The sequence below is a fragment of the Ranitomeya imitator genome, chromosome 1, assembly GCF_032444005.1.
Source record: "Ranitomeya imitator isolate aRanImi1 chromosome 1, aRanImi1.pri, whole genome shotgun sequence".
Lineage (NCBI taxonomy): Eukaryota > Metazoa > Chordata > Amphibia > Anura > Dendrobatidae > Ranitomeya > Ranitomeya imitator.
Window position 1 is genome coordinate 1,025,115,625 of NC_091282.1, and position 16,320 is coordinate 1,025,131,944.

A 16,320-nucleotide genomic window follows, 5' to 3' on the forward strand; every position below is an offset into this window, starting at 1 on the left:
GGAGGAGGAGGGGGTGCGAACGCCTACAGCCAACTGTTTCCTAGACCGTGGGCTAGGCACAACTGTCCCGAAATTGATGTCCCCTGTGGACCCTGCATCCACCACATTCACCCAGTGTGCCGTGATGGACACGTAACGTCCCTGGCCATGCCTACTGGTCCATGCATCTGTAGTCAGGTGCACCTTTGTACTCACAGATTGCCTGAGTGCATGGATGATGCGCTGTTTAACATGCTGGTGCAGGGCTGGGATGGCTTTTCTGGAAAAAAAGTGTCGACTGGGTAGCTCGTAGCGTGGTTCAGCGTACTCCATCAGGGCTTTGAAAGCTTCGCTTTCAACTAACCGGTAGGGCATCATCTCTAACGATATTAGTCTAGCTATGTGGGCGTTCAAACCCTGTGTACGCGGATGCGAGGATAAGTACTTCCTTTTTCTAACTAGAGTCTCATGTATGGTGAGCTGGACTGGAGAGCTGGAGATCGTGGAACTAGCGGGTGTGCCGGTGGACATGGCAGACTGAGAGACGGTTTGAGACGGTATTGTTTCTGCCGGTGCCCTAGATGCAGTATTTCCTCCAACGAAACTGGTGATTCCCTGACCCTGACTGCTTTGGGCTGGCAAAGAAACCTGCACAGATACTGCCGGTGGTGAAGAAAATGGTGGCCTTTCAGTGATGGAAGGGATGTTGCGTTGCTGAGTAGCTTCATTGGCCGAGTGTGCTACAACCTTAAGGGACGTTTGGTAGTTAGTCCAGGCTTGCAAATGCATGGTGGTTAAATGTCTATGCATGCAACTTGTATTGAGACTTTTCAGATTCTGACCTCTGCTTAAGCTAGTTGAACATTTTTGACAGATGACTTTGCGCTGATCAATTGGATGTTGTTTAAAAAAATGCCAGACTGCACTCTTCCTAGCATCGGATCCCTTTTCAGGAATTGCAGACTGAGCTTTAACCGGATGGACACGCTGTCCTCCAACAGTTTTTTGCTTTGCCACGCGTTTTGGGCCAGATACGGGCCCGGCAGATGGAACCTGTTGCGATGTTGATGCCTGCTGCGGCCCCTCCTCCTCCGCTTCAGAACTACTGCCGCCTGCACCCTGTTCCCCCAATGGCTGCCAATCGGGGTCAACAACTGGGTCATCTATAACCTCCTCTTCTAGCTCGTGTGCAACTTCGTCTGTGTCACCGTGTAGGTCGGTGGTATAGCGTTCGTGACGGGGCAACATAGTCTCATCAGGGTCTGATTCTGGATCAGTACCCTGAGAGGGCAATGTTGTGGTCTGAGTCAAAGGACCAGCATAGTAGTCTGGCTGTGGCTGTGCATCAGTGCACTCCATGTCAGAATCTACTTGTAATGGGCATGGCCTGTTAACTGTTTCACTTTCTAAGCCAGGGATGGTTGTGTCGCCTGCTGCATCCTTCTCTCTTGTTGTTGTTTTTGCTGAAGAGGACAAGGAAGCGACTTGTCCCTGACCGTGAACATCCACTAACGACGCGCTGCTTTTAGATTTGCCAGTTTCAGAAGAGGAGGCAAAAGAGCTAGAGGCTGAGTCAGCAAGGTAAGCCAAAACTTGCTGTTGCTGCTCCGGCTTTAAAAGCGGTTTTCCCACTCCCAGAAAAGGGAGCGTTCGAGGCCTTGTGTAGCCAGACGACGAACCTGGCACCACAGCTCCAGACTTAGGTGGAATAATTTTTTTCCCACGACCACCTGATGCTCCACTACCACTACCATCATTACTAGCTGACAATGAACGCCCACGGCCACGACCTCTTCCACCAGACTTCCTCATTGTTTTAAAAACTTAACCAAAGTAACTTTATTTGTTGCTGACAAACAACTTACACGGTGAGCTATAACTTCAGTATGGGCAGCACGGTGGCGCAGTGGTTAGCACTGCAGCCTTGCAGCGCTGGGGTCCTGGGTTCTAATCCCACCCAGGACAACATCTGCAAAGAGTTTGTCCGTGTTTGCGTGGGTTTCCTCCGGGCACTCCAGTTTCCTCCCACATTTCAAAGACATACTGATAGGGATTCTAGATTGTGAGCCCCATCGGGGACAGCGATGATAATGTGTGCAAAACTGTAAAGCGCTGCGGAATATGTTAGCGCTATATAAAAATAAAGATTAATTGATTTCGATATCCCTTTACAGGTTGGTGAAACCGCAAGGAAAATCAGGCACAATGTTACACACTCTGTTTTCTGTGGCACAAAATCAGAGAGATGCCACACACGCAGGACTGTCACTCAAGCACAACTGTCAATATTAATCTCCCACTGTTTTTTTTTTTTTTTTTAAAGGAAACTTTAGAAACAAAATAAAATAAAATGATTTATTCAGGAAGAATTTAGAAACAAAATAAAATAAAATGATTTTTTCAGGGAGAATTTAGAAACCCCCCAAAAAAGAAAATAGCCTTTCTATGGCCCAGTGCCCACTATTTGAGAGAGAGAGAGATGGCACACCCAGGAGTCAGGAGTGGCACACAAGCAGAAAGGGCAATATTAATCTCCCACTGATTTTTTTTTTATTTTTTCTGGGAGTATTTAGAAACTCAATAAAAAAAAAATAATAGGCTTTCTATGGCCCACTATTTGAGAGAGAGATGGCACACTCAGGACTGGCACACAAGCCCAAAGGCCAATATTAATCTCCCACTGTATTTTTTTTGTCAGGGAGAATTTATAAACCCCACAAAAAAATACAGAAAAATGAAAAGGCTTTCTATGGCCCACTATGTGAGAGAGATGGCACACACAGGGATGGCACTCTAGCAGAAATGCCAAATTGCCAATCTTAATCTCCCACCAAAAAAAAAAAAAAAAACAGGGACTGTCCTACAATTACTATCTCCCTGCCTGCAGTAATCTCAGCCAGGTATGGCAGGCAGCTACTATCTCCCTGCCTGCAGTAATCTCAGCCAGGTATGGCAGGCAGCAATAAGGAGTGGACTGATGCACAAATGAAATAAAAAGTGTGGACAAACAAAAAAGATAGCTGTGCAGAAAGGAAGGAACAAGAGGATTTGTGCTTTGAAAAAAGCAGTTGGTTTGCACAGCGGCGTACACACAGCAATGCAGCTATCAGGGAGCCTTCTAGGGCAGCCCAATGAGCTACAGCGCTGAGAAAAAAAAAAAAAAATGTAGCCTCCACTGTCCCTGCAAACCGAAGGTGGTGTTGGACAGTGGAAATCGCTACAGCACAAGCGGTTTTGTGGTTAATGGACCCTGCCTAACGCTATCCCTGCTTCTGACGAAGCGGCAGCAACCTCTCCCTATGCTCAGATCAGCAGCAGTAAGATGGCGGTCGGCGGGAACACCTCTTTATAGCCCCTGTGACGCCGCAGACAGCAAGCCAATCACTGCAATGCCCTTCTCTAAGATGGTGGGGACCAGGACCTATGTCTTCACGCTGCCCACACTCTGCGTTCACCTTCATTGGCTGAGAAATGGCGCTTTTCGCGTCATTGAAACGCGACTTTGGCGCAAAAGTCGCGTACCGCATGGCCGACCCCACACAGGGGTCGGGTGGGGTTTCATGAAACCCGACTTTGCCAAAAGTCGGCGACTTTTGAAAATGAACGACCCGTTTCGCTCAACCCTAGGTAGAAGTAATAAGATGTATAATTATGTGCTTAATTCTAAAACTCTGGGCAAAACCGTCAATGAAAAAGACCTGGGTGTATGGGTGGATCACAAACTCATATTCAGTGGCCAGTGTCAGGCAGATGCTACAAAGGCAAATAAAATAATGGGATGCATTAAAAGAGGCATAGATGCTCATGAGGAGAACATAATTTTACCTCTATACAAGTCACTAGTTCGACCACACTTAGAATACTGTGCACAGTTCTGGTCTCCGGTGTATAAGAAAGACATAGCTGAACTGGAGCGGGTGCAGAGAAGAGCGACCAAGGTTATTAGAGGACTGGGTGGTCTGCAATACCAAGATAGGTTATTACACTTGGGGATATTTAGTTTGGCAAAACGAAGACTAAGGGGTGATCTTATTTTAATGTATAAATATATGAGGGGACAGTACAAAGACCTTTCTGATGATCTTTTTAATCATAGACCTTAAAGAGGGACAAAGGGGCATCCTCTGCGTTTGGAGGAAAAAAGGTTTAAGCATAATAACAGACGCGGATTCTTTACTGTAAGAGCAGTGAGACTATGGAACTCTCTGCCGTATGATGTTGTAATGAGTGATTCATTACTTAAATTTAAGAGGGGACTGGATACATTTCTGGAAAAGTATAATGTTACAGGGTATATACACTAGATTCCTTGATAGGGCGTTGATCCAGGGAACTAGTCTGATTGCCGTATGAGGAGTCGGGAAGGAAATTTTTTCCCCAAGGTGGAGCTTACTCTTTGCCACATGGGTTTTTTTTGCGTTCCTCTGGATCAACATGTTAGGGCATGTTAGGTTAGGCTATGGGTTGAACTAGATGGACTTATCGTCTTCCTTCAACCTTAATAACTATGTAACTATGTAACTATGCGTCAGTCCTAAAGAGTCTAGGATGGCTAATAAATCTAAAAAAATCAAATTTCAAACCAGAAGCAAGGAAATTGTTTCTCTGAGTGATTCTAGACTCAACTCAGGAACATTCATATCTCCCGCAACACAAACAGGAATCCATTAAAAAAGAGATTCAGATTTTACAGAGAAAAAAAACACACCTCTATAAGAAAAGCCATGAGGGTGCTGGGGTTAATTCCCAGCGTTCGATGGAGTCAATATCATTCAAGTCCTCTGCAGCAGAAAGTTCTTTCTCTATGGGTTGGCAAAGACACATCTCTGGACAACAGGGTGCACCTATCCATGGAGACCAAAAGTTCACTGTCATGGTGGACCAAGACAACAAACCTCAAGAATGGAAGACCCTGGAGAGCTTCTCCATGCATGAACATCACTACGGATGCAAGCCTCAGGGGCTGGGGAGCACATATGAAGGAAAACTACTCCCAAGGAATCTGGCCTGTGTCAATACGCAACAGGTCTTCCAACTACAGAGAGCTCAGAGCAGTTTGGGAAGCCTTAAAAAAATATCAAGAGGAGCTAAAAGACCAACACGTCTGTATCTTCTCAGACAATTCGCCAACAGTAGCCTTCCTACTGCATCAGGGAGGTCCAAAACATCGTCATTTACAGGATCTCTCAAACACAATATTCTGCTGGGCAGAACTCACAGTAAAATCAATAACAGCAGTTCACCTGAAAGGCACCGAAAATCAGGTAGCCAACTTCCTGAGCAGACAAAAGCTATGCCCACAGAGTGGTCCTTAACTCACGACATCTTCGTTCAGTTAACCAAACACTGGGGTATCCTGAAAGTAGATCTATTTGCTTCAAGGAAGAATACAAAGACAAGAAGATTCTTCTCCCTAAATCCAGGAGACAGCCAGTCAGGAATAGACGCCTTAGTGCCAATGAAGGAAAAGCCTAGGCCAGATTTATATTCCAATTTTGGGCTAATACCGAGCTGGTTTCCTATACTAAAATGGATGTCCAAAACTGGACCTTTTTGTTCAGGGCCCTCTAGTTCAACAAAACCCAGGCCTGGTACAGTTAACGGCTTGGATCCTGAAAGAGATCTTGAGGTCAAAAGGTCTTTCGGATCCAGTCATTTCTACCATCCAGAACAGTAGGAAGCCGGTGACTTCTGCAATATACAGGAAAATATGGACAAAGTTCTGTTCACAAAGTACAACTCCTGTATCTGTCTCTCAGGGCCCAGATATTCCTAGAATCCTAGACTTTCTCCAATCAGGCTTCGAAAAAGGGTTAAAACCTAGTACTTTAAAAGTACAAATTTCAGCTCTCAGTTCCTTCTATGACTTCCAGCTAGCCGCTCATCCCTGGGTGGTGAGATTTATCAAAGACACCCAACGACTTAGGCCCACAATTTGCAGTACAGTACCTCCCTGGGATCTCAACCTGGTTTTGAGTGAACTTTGTAAAGAACCATACGAACCGCTAAATCAGGCAGACTTAAGAGCAGTAACCCTTAAAGCCCTCTTTTTAGTGGCAATAACATCTGCAAGATGTATTGGCGAAATTCAATCCTTCTCCATAAAGGACCCATACTTGACAATACAAGATGACTGCATAATTCTAAAACTGGATCCCGCCTTTCTTCCTAAGGTGGTTTCCGACTCCAATAGGAGTCAAGAGATTGTTCTATCTACCTTTTGCCAAAATTATAGTAATGACAAGGAGCGTTCCCTTCACGCTTTAGATGTTAAAAGAATGATTCTCCACTATTTAGAAATAACAAACAGTTGGAGGATGGACTCTAACCTCTTCATCCAGGTGGCCGGAAGAAACAGAGGGAAGAAGACGTCCAAAGCTACACTAGCTAGATGGATTAAGTCAACTATCACTGCAGCTTATGTCTCGGCAGGGGGACCCCCACCGGAAAGCCCCAAAGTGCACTCGTTGAGGGCAATCTTGACTTCATGGGCAGAAAGCGCCGGGGCTTCTATGGACCAGATCTGCAACCTGGTCTAGATCAAATACCTTCTGTAGGAATTATAAGTTGGATGTTATAGCAAACCAACAAACTACATTTGGGAGGAAAGTCCTCCAAGCTGTAATCCCGCCCTAAAATAGGAGTTATTTGGTATTTATCCTGGTGGTGCTGTCAGGAGGGACGTCCTGGAAAGTAAGAATTAGTCCTACTGGTAATAGTGTTTCCAGGAGTCTATCATGACAGCACCCCTTAAATACCCTCCCTTGCGCCAGGAGGGTAAGTATAAGCTATATTCACCTGTCCCCCGTTCCAGCGCTGCGTGCGGCTCCGTCTCCCGGGTCCTCTGCTTGTGATTTTCACAGTTCAGAGGGCACGATTGTGTTATACATATGTGTACTTCTTTTTTTTTTTTGGGCACGATGACGTGCTTAATGCGCGCTGCCCTCTGACTGAACAGTCACAGCCAGAGGACCCGGAAGAAGCGGCGTGCAGCGCTGGAACAGGGGACAGGTGAATATAGCAAGTGTCGGGGGCCTGAGCTAGCGGCAATACCGGCACCTGACCCCCACAGCGCGCCGGTGTCCCCGCCTGCTCAGGCCCCCCAGCACTCGGCGCCCAGCGACGATAGGTGAGTATGTTATTTTTTTTATATATATATATATCGCAGCAGCATACGGGGCATATAATACTATGGAGCATCTTATGGGGCCATCAACATTTATGGAGCAGTGTAAGGGGCATATGCATGGGAGCAGCAAATTACAGAACGGTGGCGCAGGATGGGAGCACATGACAGAACGGGGGCGCAGGATGGGAGCAGCACATGACAGAACGGGGGTGCAGGATGGGAGCAGCACATGACAGGATGGGGGCGCAGGATGGGTGCAGCACATGTCAGAATGGAGGCGCAGGATGGGTGCAGCACATGTCAGAATGGGGGCGCAGGATGGAGCAGCACATGACAGGATGGGGAGCAGGATGGGAGCAGCACATGACAGAATGGGGGCGCAGGATGGGTGCAGCACATGTCAGAATGGGGGCGCAGGATGGGAGCAGCGCATGTCAGAATGGGGGTGCAGGATGGTAGCAGCACATGACAGAACAGGGGTGCAGGATGGGAGCAGCACATGACAGAATGGGGGCGCAGGATGGCAGCAGCACATGACAGAACAGGGGTGCAGGATGAGAGCAGCACATGACAGGATGGGGGCGCAGGATGGAGCAGCACATGACAGGATGGAGACCATATACCAATATAAATGCTCGCCACCTGGGCGTAGAACGGGTTCAATAGCTAGTAGTATATAACACGGCCTCCCCCATAGAATATAATATACCTCCCATAGTATATATCAAAGCCCGCATATAATATAGCACAACTTGCATAGTATATAGCACAGCCCGTGTAGTAGTATACAGCACAGCGCGGGTAGTAGTATACACAACACAGCCCACACAGTGATATATACACAGCACAGCCCACACAGTGGTATATACACAGCACAGCCCACACAGTGATATATACATAGCACAGCCCACACAGTGGTATATACACAGCACAGCCCACACAGTGGTATATACACAGCACAGCCCACACAGTGGTATATACACAGCACAGCCCACACAGTGGTATATACACAGCACAGCCCACACAGTGGTATATACACAGCACAGCCCACACAGTGGTATATACACAGCCCACACAGTGGTATATACACAGCACAGCCCACACAGTGGTATATACACAGCCCACACAGTGGTATATACACAGCACAGCCCACACAGTGGTATATACAGCGCAACCCACATCTCATCCCCCCGATAATGGCTCCACACTCTCCTCACCTTTCCTCTTGCCCGCGCTGCTCCTGTCTCGGTGGCGGCAGTCTGCCCGGGACACAGCAGGTCTGTGATGATATGACGTCATCGCGCACCCGCTGTGTCAGGGGCAGAGCGGGGAATGATGGGAGAGGGAGCGTCAGCAGACGCTCTCTCCTCCATCATTGCATTGAACTATGCCGGCGTCATAGACGCCGCTATAGTTGAATGCGGCGGCGGCACTGGCGGAAGGAGAGGGAAAGAGTGCAGCGGCCCACTACTGGCACCGGCCCTTCTGGCATTTGCCAGAAGTGCCCGATGGCCAGTCCGGCCCTGGTCACCACCCACACGCTTCCCTCCTCCTGAACTGCAGCGTTTCTTGGACCCACATCCGCAGCAAAACTGCAGATATTTTTTACATCTCAATGAAAGTCTAAGGCCGGAGTCACACTACAGCGATATACGGCCGAGTCTCGCAGGTTAAATACAAGATCTGGCACCGGCACTCCGGAGCGGAGCGTGCGGCTCCATGTATTGCTGTGCGGCTGCACGCTCCGCTCCAGAGTGCTGGTGCCAGAGCTTGGTTTTAACCTGTGAGACTCGGCCGTATCTCGCTGTGTGTGATCCCGGCCTAAGGGTGCAGAAACGATGCAGTTCGGCACAAAAGAAGTGACATGCTGCGGAGAAAAAAAAAAGCTGCGTTTCGGTGCGGCCTTTTACGCAGCATGTGCACAACAAGTCTGCGGCTCCCATAGACTTACATTGGTTGTGCACTACACTGTGGATTTGCTGCAATTCTGTGCGGCAAAAAATGCTGCGGATCTGCAATCAAATCCACAACGTGTGCACACAGTCTTAGCATTTAGTGAACCTAGCAAAAAGGCCAAGCAAAAAACAAGCGTAGGATTGCACTTTTTTTGCAATTTCATCGCACTTTGAATTTTTTTCACATTTTCTGTTACACGACGACATGGTAAAACCAATGGTGTCGTTCAAAAGTAGAACTTGTCTCGCAAAAGATAAGCCCTCACATGGCCATATTGACGGAAACATTATGGCTCTGGAAAGAAGGGGAGCGATAAACGAAAAAAGCTCCAGGGGTGAAGGGGTTTAGAAACATGGATATGGACATATCTATGGAAATATATAGATATATCTGTATGTATCTATCTATCCCATATCTATCTAATTCTATCTATCTATCATCTATCTATCCCACATCTATCTATCTATCTATCTATCACACATCTATCTATCTATCTATCTATTATCTAATATCTATCTATCTATCTATCTATCTATCTATCATCTATCTATCCCATATCTATCTATCTATCTATCTATCTATCTATCTATCTATCTATCTATCTATCCCACATCTATCTATCTATCTATCTATCATCTATCTATCCCACATCTACAGTTAGGGCCAGAAATATTTGGACAGTGACACAAGTTTTGTTATTTTAGCTGTTTACAAAAACATGTTCAGAAATACAATTATATATATAATATGGGCTGAAAGTGCACACTCCCAGCTGCAATATGATAGTTTCCACATCCAAATCGGAGAAAGGGTTTAGGAATCATAGCTCTGTAATGCATAGCGTCCTCTTTTTCAAGGGACCAGAAGTAATTGGACAATGGACTCTAAGGGCTGCAATTAACTCTGAAGGCGTCTCCCTCGTTAACCTGTAATCAATTAAGTAGTTAAAAGGTCAGGGGTGGATTCCAGGTGTGTGGTTTTGCATTTGGAAGCTGTTGCTGTGAGCAGACAACATGCGGTCAAAGGAACTCTCAATTGAGGTGAAGCAGAACATCCTGAGGCTGAAAAAAAAGAAAAAATCCATCAGAGAGATAGCAGACATGCTTGGAGTAGCAAAATCAACAGTTGGGTACATTCTGAGAAAAAAGGAATTGACTGGTGAGCTTGGGAACTCAAAAAGGCCTGGGCGTCCACGGATGACAACAGTGGTGGATGATCGCCGCATACTTAATTTGGTGAAGAACCCGTTCACAACATCAACTGAAGTCCAGAACACTCTCAGTGAAGTAGGTGTATCTGTCTCTAAGTCAACAGTAAAGAGAAGACTCCATAGTAACATAGTAACATAGTAACATAGTTAGTAAGGCCGAAAAAAGACATTTGTCCATCCAGTTCAGCCTATATTCCATCATAATAAATACCCAGATCTACGTCCTTCTACAGAACCTAATAATTGTATGATACAATATTGTTCTGCTCCAGGAAGACATCCAGGCCTCTCTTGAACCCCTCGACTGAGTTCGCCATCACCACCTCCTCAGGCAAGCAATTCCAGATTCTCACTGCCCTAACAGTAAAGAATCCTCTTCTATGTTGGTGGAAAAACCTTCTCTCCTCCAGACGCAAAGAATGCCCCCTTGTGCCCGTCACCTTCCTTGGTATAAACAGATCCTCAGCGAGATATTTGTATTGTCCCCTTATATACTTATACATGGTTATTAGATCGCCCCTCAGTCGTCTTTTTTCTAGACTAAATAATCCTAATTTCGCTAATCTATCTGGGTATTGTAGTTCTCCCATTCCCTTTATTAATTTTGTTGCCCTCCTTTGTACTCTCTCTAGTTCCATTATATCCTTCCTGAGCACCGGTGCCCAAAACTGGACACAGTACTCCATGTGCGGTCTAACTAGGGATTTGTACAGAGGCAGTATAATGCTCTCATCATGTGTATCCAGACCTCTTTTAATGCACCCCATGATCCTGTTTGCCTTGGCAGCTGCTGCCTGGCACTGGCTGCTCCAGGTAAGTTTATCATTAACTAGGATCCCCAAGTCCTTCTCCCTGTCAGATTTACCCAGTGGTTTCCCATTCAGTGTGTAATGGTGACATTGATTCCTTCTTCCCATGTGTATAACCTTACATTTATCATTGTTAAACCTCATCTGCCACCTTTCAGCCCAAGTTTCCAACTTATCCAGATCCATCTGTAGCAGAATACTATCTTCTCTTGTATTAACTGCTTTACATAGTTTTGTATCATCTGCAAATATCGATATTTTACTGTGTAAACCTTCTACCAGATCATTAATGAATATGTTGAAGAGAACAGGTCCCAATACTGACCCCTGCGGTACCCCACTGGTCACAGCGACCCAGTTAGAGACTATACCATTTATAACCACCCTCTGCTTTCTATCACTAAGCCAGTTACTAACCCATTTACACACATTTTCCCCCAGACCAAGCATTCTCATTTTGTGTAGCAACCTCTTGTGCGGCACGGTATCAAACGCTTTGGAAAAATCGAGATATACCACGTCCAATGACTCACCGTGGTCCAGTCTATAGCTTACCTCTTCATAAAAACTGATTAGATTGGTTTGACAGGAGCGATTTCTCATAAACCCATGCTGATATGGAGTTAAACAGTTATTCTCATTGAGATAATCCAGAATAACATCCCTCAGAAACTCTTCAAATATTTTACCAACAATAGAGGTTAGACTTACTGGCCTATAATTTCCAGGTTCACTTTTAGAGCCCTTTTTGAATATTGGCACCACATTTGCTATGCGCCAATCCTGCGGAACAGACCCTGTCGCTATAGAGTCACTAAAAATAAGAAATAATGGTTTATCTATTACATTACTTAGTTCTCTTAGTACTCGTGGGTGTATGCCATCCGGACCCGGAGATTTATCTATTTTAATCTTATTTAGCCGGTTTCGCACCTCTTCTTGGGTTAGATTGGTGACCCTTAATATAGGGTTTTCATTGTTTCTTGGGATTTCACCTAGCATTTCATTTTCCACCGTGAATACCGTGGAGAAGAAGGTGTTTAATATGTTAGCTTTTTCCTCGTCATCTACAACCATTCTTTCCTCACTATTTTTTAAGGGGCCTACATTTTCAGTTTTTATTCTTTTACTATTGATATAGTTGAAGAACAGTTTGGGATTAGTTTTACTCTCCTTAGCAATGTGCTTCTCTGTTTCCTTTTTGGCAGCTTTAATTAGTTTTTTAGATAAAGTATTTTTCTCCCTATAGTTTTTTAGAGCTTCAATGGTGCCATCCTGCTTTAGTAGTGCAAATGCTTTCTTTTTACTGTTAATTGCCTGTCTTACTTCTTTGTTTAGCCACATTGGGTTTTTCCTATTTCTAGTCCTTTTATTCCCACAAGGTATAAACCGCTTACACTGCCTATTTAGGATGTTCTTAAACATTTCCCATTTATTATCTGTATTCTCATTTCTGAGGATATTGTCCCAGTCTACCAGATTAAGGGCATCTCTAAGCTGTTCAAACTTTGCCTTCCTAAAGTTCAATGTTTTTGTGACTCCCTGACAAGTCCCCCTAGTGAAAGACAGGTGAAACTGTACAATATTGTGGTCGCTATTTCCTAGATGCCCGACCACCTGCAGATTTGTTATTCTGTCAGGTCTATTAGATAGTATTAGGTCTAAAAGTGCTGCTCCTCTGGTTGGATTCTGCACCAATTGTGAAAGATAATTTTTCTTGGTTATTAGCAGAAACCTGTTGCCTTTATGGGTTTCACAGGTTTCTGTTTCCCAGTTAATATCCGGGTAGTTAAAGTCCCCCATAACCAGGACCTCATTATGGGTTGCAGCTTCATCTATCTGCTTTAGAAGTAGACTTTCCATGCTTTCTGTTATATTTGGGGGTTTGTAACAGACCCCAATGAGAATTTTGTTACCATTTTTCCCTCCATGAATTTCAACCCATATGGACTCGACATCCTCATTCCCTTCGCTAATATCCTCCCTTAAAGTGGACTTTAGACAAGACTTTACATAGAGACAAACCCCTCCTCCTCTCCGATTTTTACGATCCTTTCTAAACAGACTGTAACCCTGTAAGTTAACTGCCCAGTCATAGCTTTCATCTAACCATGTCTCGGTTATTCCCACTATGTCAAAGTTACCTGTAGATATTTCTGCTTCTAGTTCTTCCATCTTGTTTGTCAGGCTTCTGGCGTTTGCGAGCATGCAGTTTAGAGGATTTTGTTTTGTTCCAATCTCCTCACTGTGGATTGTTTTAGAAATGTTCTTACCTCCCTTCTGAGTATGTTTTCCTGGGTCTTCTTTGTTCGAGTCTAATGTTTTTCTTCCCGTCCCCTCTTCTTCTAGTTTAACGCCCTCCTGATGAGTGTAGCGAGTCTTCTGGCGAATGTGTGTTTCCCAGGTTTGTTGAGGTGTAGTCCGTCTCTGGCGAGGAGTCCATCATACCAGTAATTCACACCGTGGTCCAGGAATCCAAATCCTTGTTGTCTGCACCATCGTCTTAGCCAGTTGTTTGCATCAAGGATCCTGTTCCATCTCCTGGTGCCATGCCCGTCTACTGGAAGGATAGAAGAAAAAACTACCTGTGCATCCAGTTCCTTTACTTTCTTCCCCAACTCTTCAAAGTCCTTGCAGATTGTCGGTAGGTCCTTCCTTGCCGTGTCATACAAAGGGTTCACATCTAGATGCAAACCATTCATCAATACCAACAATAGACAGGCCAGAGTTAAATTTGCAGAAAAACACCTCAAGAAGCCAGCTCAGTTCTGGAAAAGTATTCTATGGACAGATGAGACAAAGATCAACCTGTACCAGAATGATGGGAAGAAAAAAGTTTGGCGAAGAAAGGGAACGGCACATGATCCAAGGCACACCACATCCTCTGTAAAACATGGTGGAGGCAACGTGATGGCATGGGCATGCATGGCTTTCAATGGCACTGGGTCACTTGTGTTTATTGATGACATAAGAGCAGACAAGAGTAGCCGGATGAATTCTGAAGTGTACCGGGATATACTTTCAGCCCAGATTCAGCCAAATGCTGCAAAGTTGATTGTACGGCGCTTCATAGTACAGATGGACAATGACCCCAAGCATACAGCCAAAGCTACCCAGGAGTTCATGAGTGCCAAAAAGTGGAACATTCTGCAATGGCCAAGTCAATCTCCAGATCTAAACCCAATTGAGCATGCATTTCACTTGCTCAAATCCAGACTTAAGACGGAAAGACCCACAAACAAGCAAGACCTGAAGGCTGCGGCTGTAAAGGCCTGGCAAAGCATTAAGAAGGAGGAAACCCAGCGTTTGGTGATGTCCATGGGTTCCAGACTTAAGGCAGTGATTGCCTCCAAAGGATTTGCAACAAAATATTGAAAATAAAAATTTTTGTTTGGGTTATGTTTATTTGTCCAATTACTTTTGACCTCCTAAAATGTGGAGTGTTTGTAAAGAAATGTGTACAATTCCTACATTTTCTATCAGATATTTTTGTTCAACCCTTCAAATTAAACGTTACAATCTGCACTTGAATTCTGTTGTAGAGGTTTCATTTCAAATCCAATGTGGTGGCATGCAGAGCCCAACTCGCGAAAATTGTGTCACTGTCCAAATATTTCTGGCCCTAACTGTATCTATCTATCATCTATCTATCCCACATCTATCTATCTATCTATCTATCTATCTATCTATCATCTATCTATCCCACATCTATCTATCTATCTGTCTGTCTGTCTGTCTATCTATCTATCTATCTGTTTATCTATCTATCTATCTATCTATCTATCTGTCTATCTATCTGTTTATCTATCTATCTATCTATCTAGTATCTATCTATCTATCTTTCTATCTATCTATCCCATATATCTCTCTCTATCTATCTATCTATCTAGTATCTTTCTATCTATCTAGTATCTATCTATCTATCTATCTTTCTATCTATCTATCCCATATATCTCTCTCTATCTATCTATCTATCTATCTATCTATCTATCTAGTATCTATCTATCTATCTATCTAGTATCTATCTATCTATCTAGTATCTATCTATCTATATATCTATCTATCCCATATATCTATCTATCTATCTATTTATCTATCTATCTATCTATGTGTAATGGAGTGTGGGTTGGTCAAATGTAAAAGAGGAGTTGGACAGAAATGACACCACAAATCTTTTTGAAGAGAGAGGAGGGAGAGGAGGGAGGGGTTTGGGTGTGTTTTTGGAGTGGGTGTGCTAGGTTCGGGCTTAGTGGCAGTGCAAAGCATCATGGAATTTGTAGTATTAGGGCACAATAAGGAAGTTGTCGATTAACCCCATGAGAGCTGAATCCAGCACTGAAGATGTGCTGCTACAGCATGATAACAGCTAATATTGCTAAAATAAACACAGTAGATGTTTTCAGTGGCACATAATAGCAAGATTTATGAAAAAAAAACAAAAAAACTTTATAGTGGTGGACAACTTCTTTAAACCCCCACTGTGGGAGGAAATAAACTATAAGCATCCCGGCCGTGTTTGGGTGTCATCATTCTGTATAGAGAGCAATGCCTGTAACAGCGACTGACAGCCGCTCAGCTTCGGGGTCGGCTGTCAGTCAGTCCCAGGGGTTAGGCTACCGCTGCTGCTATCTTTACAAAATGAACCCGAATGCTGCCAGGAATAAAGGTGATTAGCTTCTTCGGGGCTAGTTGCCAGCACGTACTCATAGCATATTTGCAGGTTAGTGGTGTCTCTTCACATGACTGGTTACCTTTTTAAGAGGTTTGAAGGAGTCGGCTTCAGAGACCCAATCTCCTACACTCCTGTCCTCCAACCCCTTACCCCTGCAGTGTGATAGCTGGGTACTGATGGGTTGTCGTGGCAACCAGGAACCCACCGCCATTCACTGTAGACTACAATAATATAGAAAAAGCAATTAAGTGATTGCAGTTTACTTAAAAAAAAAAGTCTACCGGTAGACATGGAAATTTTGCCACCCTTTTCCCCCATTAAAAGTATTAAACGTATACATTTCATATTGAGGCATCCATAATTCTGTTCAAAATATAAAGGTATTAATGCTGACAGTAAACTGTAAAGCAGAGCATAGCCACAGAAATGCAGTTTTTGTTTTTTGGTCTCTGCACCTCCACAAATACAACAAAAAGTGCTCAAAACATTTCATTAGATGAATTCCGAACTGTATCAATAAAAATGTCAGTTCGCAAAACTGCAGTTGACAGAAAAATAATGTTGC